This window comes from Macaca nemestrina, chromosome X (assembly GCF_043159975.1).
Source record: "Macaca nemestrina isolate mMacNem1 chromosome X, mMacNem.hap1, whole genome shotgun sequence".
Lineage (NCBI taxonomy): Eukaryota > Metazoa > Chordata > Mammalia > Primates > Cercopithecidae > Macaca > Macaca nemestrina.
The window spans coordinates 3,105,451-3,111,782 of record NC_092145.1 but is presented as its reverse complement, the minus strand read 5'-3'; positions in this window follow the sequence as shown (position 1 = coordinate 3,111,782).

The window sequence follows — 6,332 nt, the reverse complement described above, 5'->3', positions numbered from 1 at the left end:
CCTGATAAAACTCTTGTGTTTGTCAGATAAACCCCATGGCTACCACTGATAGGTTTTCATCTTTATAATTTTGCCTTTTACAGAATGTCATATAAATAGAATCTTATACTATGCAGCCTTTTTAGACTGGTTTCTTTCACGTAGCATAATGAACTGAAGAGTCATGTATAACTTTGTGTGGCTTGTAACTTATTCCTTTTCATTGAGGAGTAGTAGTATCATTGTCTGGTTGTACATATACATATATATATATATCCATTTACCAAATGAAATACATTTTGGATGCTTCTATTTTTGGTGATTATGAAATGAGCTTTTGTATACGTTCATATACAAGTTTTTATGTAGATAAATTTTTCAAATCAGTTGGGTAAATTGATTATGACTACTGAATCTTATGCTAAGTCTATGTTCAGCTTTTTAAGAAAACGCCAAATTATCTTCTAAAATGACTGTATCGTGTTGCGTTTCGACCAGCAATGAATGAGAGTTTCTGTTGCTCCACACCTTCACTGGCAATTGGTCTTGGTTTTGTTTTCTTTGTTTTGCTTTTTTATGGATTTTGGACATTCTAATAGGTGTGTAGTGGTATCTCATTTTAGTACACAATTATCTGATGCCAAAGGACACTCAGTACTCTTATTATGCTTATTTGCCATGTGTATATCTTCTTTTGTGTAGCGTGTGTTCAGATCATTGACTATTTTCATTGTTTTCTATCGTTGAGCTTTAAGAATTTGTGTATATTGTAGAGACAAGTTCTTTATCACATATGTGTACCACAGATGTTTTTGCTAGTCTGTGGCTTCTGTTTTCATTCTCTTAACATTGTCCTTTGAAGACCATAAGGTTTTTATTTTAATAAAATCAACTTGGTAAGTTTTTCTTTCATTGATCATGCTTTTGGTGTTGAATTTAAAAACTCATCACCAAACTCAAAGTTATGTGGATTTTCTCTTATGTTTTCTTATAGAGGTTGTATAGTTTTTGCATTTTCCTTTAGGGTTATGATGTATCTTGAGTTAATTTGCATGGAATATGTAAGGATATGTCCAGGTTATTATAATTTGTGTGTAGATGTCTAACTGTTCAGGCAACTTTTGTTGGAAAACCTGTACATTCACCATTATTGTCTTTGTTGCAAATCACCTGATTATATGTGTGCAGGTCTATTTCTGAGCTCTATTCTGTTTTATTAATCTATGTGTCCATTCTTTGCTAATGCTTATGTCCTTCAGCAAATTCATATTCTGAAGCCTTCAGCTCCAGGGTGTCTATATTTGGAGATGAGGCTTCTAAGGAAGTAATTAATGTTAAAAGAGGTCATAAGGGTGGGCCTTGATCTGATAGAATTAGTGTGGTTTATAAGAAGGGAGAAGAGACAGAAGAAAGTACTTTTGTGCCTGCATGACCTTTCTCTCTCTCTCTCTCTCTCTCTCTCTCTCTCTATCTGCACATGCACAGAGGAAAGGCCAAGAATGCACATCTTAATAAAGGGCCATCTACAAGCCAGGAATAAGGCCATCACCAGAAGCCAAACCTGCCAGTCCATCATCTGGGACATCCAGAGTTCAAAACTGTGAAAAAAAAATAAATTTCTGTTGTTTCGCCTTCTCAGTCAATGGCATTTTGTTATGGCGGCCTGAGCTGACTAAGACATAACCTCAGATAACACAATTTTTTTTGTTTTGTCCTAGAAAAAAACCCGTAATTTTGGCATTTAAAGTCTGTGGTTCATTTTGAGTTACATTTTTGTATGGTGCAAAATATGTGCAGTGGCTAAAATACGTGTCAACTTGTCTAAGCTATAGTGCTAAGTTGTGTGGTCAAACAGTAGTCTAGATGTTGCTGTGAAGGTATTTTGTAGATGTGATCAACATTTACAATCAGTTGACTTTAAGTAAAGCAGTTTAACATCCATAATGTGGATGGGCCTCATCCAGTCAGTTGAAGGTGTTAAGAGAAAACACCAAGTTTTCTGGGAAAAGGAATTCTACCACAAGACTAGCATAAAAATGCTGTGTGAGTTTCCACCTGCTGGCCTGCCTTCACTGTCCTGGAGGAGGCAGGGGGAGACCAGGTGGACTGGAGTAGATTGTTGAGAGATGCTGGTGTGGTGAACATGTCCAGGAAACTACGAGCCTCCAGCCCATTGTCCAACAACCACCCACCAACACCAAAGAGGCGAGGAAGGGGAAAGCATCCTCTCAACCCTGGCCGAGGAGCCCTATCAAAGTGAACGGCCCACCCAAGCTCTGACTCCTACCTGTCCTCCCCTGGCACGACCCCCACCCAGGTCTGTATCATTTCTCTATGCCACTTTCTTTTGTTTTGTTGACTTGGTGTTTCCTCAGCATATATTCAATAAAAGTTTTCTGTAGGAATGAATAAGTGCATGGAATGAATGAAGTTACCAGGCATGGGAATTCTTTGATTCAAATTATGGAGTCTGCCCGTCCTGGGCCTCCCGCCTACATGAAGAAACTCACGGTTCCTTCACCTGTGCTCATCTGAGTTCACAAATCCCGTGGAAACTACCACGGAGAGGGTCACTGCAGACGTCTTCTCCCCTGGACCAAACACTGTCATGGAGGTGAGGATGCTGCCAACAGGATGCTTCCTGTATTGGACGCCACACATCCCCATCAGCTTAACAAGGAAAGCTGCCACCTCCACTGCCTTCCCATACAACTTGCTCGCGTACACACCTTGGTCCAGCCCTCTACCCCAGACTGTATCTGCTGGCAACATAGGGCAGCGATCACTGCCCTAGGACACCTGTCCCCTCCTGTGCCAAGAATTCAGAAGCCACAGATGGCTATCTGAGACACGGTCACCACCTGGATCATTTTCAAGGCACGTCCACAGCCAATCCTTCATCTGCAGAGTCTGAGCTGACTAGTCCCAGGGCACTCTTCCTCCCATTTCTCCTCCATGCAGCCCCACTGTCCCTTTCAACTGCTCATCAGCATTCCTGACCTGTCTTGGCATTTGGTCATCAGTCAGCAACCCACTCACATAGCCCAGACTCTGTGGAGGGTCCCCAGGGGATAAAACACCAGCCCCGAGCAGGCATGAAGACAGCTTCCACATCTGGAACGCTGGTGAAGGTGCAAAGGACCACTGGAGTGTTCAAGAGAGGCAGCTGGCCCAGAATGATGCAGAGAGTCAGCCAAGCTCTTCCTGAGAGAGGGAAGGGGATTCTGAGGGCAGGAAGGTTGACCAGCACAGCCCTGGTGCATTCAGCCAACAGGCCCGCCCACTCAGATCACAGGGCCCCCTCCAGCTGGTGACGATGGTGCTGGGATTTCCCAAGCCTATTCCTATTCATTGTCCTGTCCTCCCTCCTCCTTCCCCCTTCTCTCCCTCAGGCCCGACTCCACCGTCCTGAACTCTGGATTTAGAGCTCGGAGTGCCAGCCTGCCTGGGGTTCTGTGGACTTGGTTTCTCATGTGGTCTCTCTCATGGACGCCAGCAACGGCTCTCCCCTGGATCCTCCCGGGATCCTCCCTCACGGGCTGAGGGTCTCCTGTCTGCTCTCATTACCTGGCTCCTCTTCAGTCTGACCAAATCCTTCTCAAAGCAGAGAAGAAATGTCCTGTCCACATTTCAGAATTTTAAATCGATTGTGATTTTTATGAGAATTTGAATTGGTACAGCATTTTTGTAATACAATTTTAGAAATATTTTAGATGTCAAACTATTTTCGCCCTTTCACTTTAACCCAATACCCATGTAAATATATCCTACTTAGAAGAAAACCATGTTTGCCTAACAATTCATATTCAGAGACGTTGATTTTATTGTATTTATCATATGGCAAATCGGAAACAAATTATATGTCCATTAGGAAGAAAGAGTTTAATTAATTATGGTGCATGCCTACTTTAGAATTATAGAAAGTGGTTCCAAAAGTGAGATAGATCTACTTATCTTATTATCTATCTATCTATTTATCTATCTATCTATCTATCTATCTATCTATCTATCTATCTATCTATCCTGTTGTGGAAATATCTTACATCCATTTTATAAACTGATAAAGGAATATCAATATGTATACCATTGTTGTCATATATTAAATAAAAACAATATATTGTTATAGTTTATCTGTCAATGAAAAGCCTAGAGTCAGCTGTAAAAAACTACACAAGATTGTTAACTGTGGTGACCTCTGCAGGGGGGTGGGGTGGGTAGGCGTTGCTAACTGTGGAGGAGCTTTGTAAAGGGGAAAATAGTGAATAATCCACATTTCTATAATTTTTGCAATAAGAATACATACAATACTACATTTTAAATAAAAAATATTTAAACCTGACAAACAGAAATACTAGCCATGTGAGTTTAAGTAACTGCTAGCTGTTGCAACAGAACAACCATGAATGGCTTGCCACAACACGAGTTTATTTTATGTGCAAATAAGTTCTGATGCAGTTTGCCAGGTGCTCTCCACTCTCATGGGACCCAGCGATGCAAGCTGCTTCCACCTTGTGATTCCATCATCTCAAGATGAAGCTGCCATGTTTGCCATTGAAAGCTGGGAGAAAGCGTGGAAATGGCACCCTGGCTCCCACATGCCAGGATGTGACAAACGATGCTTCTGCTCCTATATTGGTATAAAGGAAATGTCACATGACCCATCCTAACTGCAGGGACTTTACTGTTCCCATGTGTCCAGGAAGGAGACAAAGACAAAATGTAGGTAAGTAGGATACCCTCCCCCATAAACTGTTACATAGTAGGTGCTCAACAAAAAGCAACTATAATTATTTGGTATTACACGACCCATCTCTTTTCTAGGAGGAGTTTCTGAGAAGGCCAAATTTACCGTGACATTCTCCAACTTTTTCCAGTGTCAAATATGTGACTTATGTTTTCACATATACAATCACAACTAACTGCCCAATAATCTTGAAAGTCTCAGCAGGAAGCCTTCCCTTTGCAATACCCTTTAAATCCATAGTAGGCTGAGAATTTTTCCTCCATTTGATTCCGAGTCAAAATGTTAACCTGTGAATTTCTGCTACCCTCCACACGCCTGAACACCTGTCTGGTGCCTTTACGCACACTGAAGGCCAGTATTTTCCCGTGGAGCAGGTAAACAGACAAGAAACAGAAGGCTGCTTAATTATTCCTCTTTCATGAGAGTTGACATGTTTTCAAGGAATCTTTTTTAAACTCCTGGAGGACTCCAGAAATTTGGGAATTCAGTCTCAGTAAGTAGATGTTTGTTCTACTGGGATTTCCCAAGGTTTTTCTCATCTAATACTCATGAGGGACGGTTTGCTCTTTGACCATTTGTCTGTGCATGTATTCAGAGGCGAATTCCAAAAGGACGCCCTGTGAAAGCTTGATTTCAAGTATCAAGGTGGTTCCAAATTCCTCTAACTTCAGGGTGATATCACACAAGAACCCTTAGATAATATGGCAAAGCAGACTACTGAGCCCATTCAGAAAACAATTAGAGAGTGTGTTGAAGACAACCAGAGTGGTAACCAAGTGTCTAAACATCACAGTCCCCATGCGAATTTTTATATCAATTGTTGATATCATATGGCTTCCTGGGTGAGAGATGGGACAACCAAAGGACTTATACAGGGAAAAGGAATGCTCCCCGTCAGGAGGTGAGCAGGGGATTCTGGGCTGTTCTGTGGGGACCAGTGACGAGCTGATCAGCAGGCCAGGTAGGTTCCAGAGTCAGACAGGATACATGGAAGCGACCCGAGGAAATGTGCTGTAATTCTGAAAGTGCTGGGGCTGCACAGAAATGCCCGCATCTGGGCAGCGTCAGCTCTCAGGGAACCCAGCGCACACCAGCCCCAAATGGTGTTTGATTCTTATTGTCGCGTTCCACGCCTGCTTCACTATACTGGCCTCAAGGTCCTTCTTTTTGTCATCTGAGAGACATGGTGCAGTGCTGAGAAGAAAGATGAAGTACCTGTCAGGAGGTCAGCCTTGGGCTGGGAGAAGTGGGAACAGCATGGGCTCTAAAGGAATTCAGAACGGGGGTCGGGTTCTGCCCTGTTCCTGACTAGCCATGTGATCCTGTGAAATACCCAATGAGTACCCTGTTTTTAGGTCTCAATTCACAAACCCTGTGAGCCTTGGATTCTTCATCTGTAAGCAGATTTAATAAGGCCTGTCTAGTAGGACAGTTGGAGTGTATGCAACGCAGGTGAAGCACCTGGCTTTGGGCCTGGTATAGATTAGATGTTTAACAAATGGCTGATGGTTGTTATTTCTTATTTTTTAACCCCAGGCCCTAACACTGGGATTTTGTTGTTGTTGTCGTAGTTCTCCAGGACTTATCAGAGAATATACAGCTCAATAGG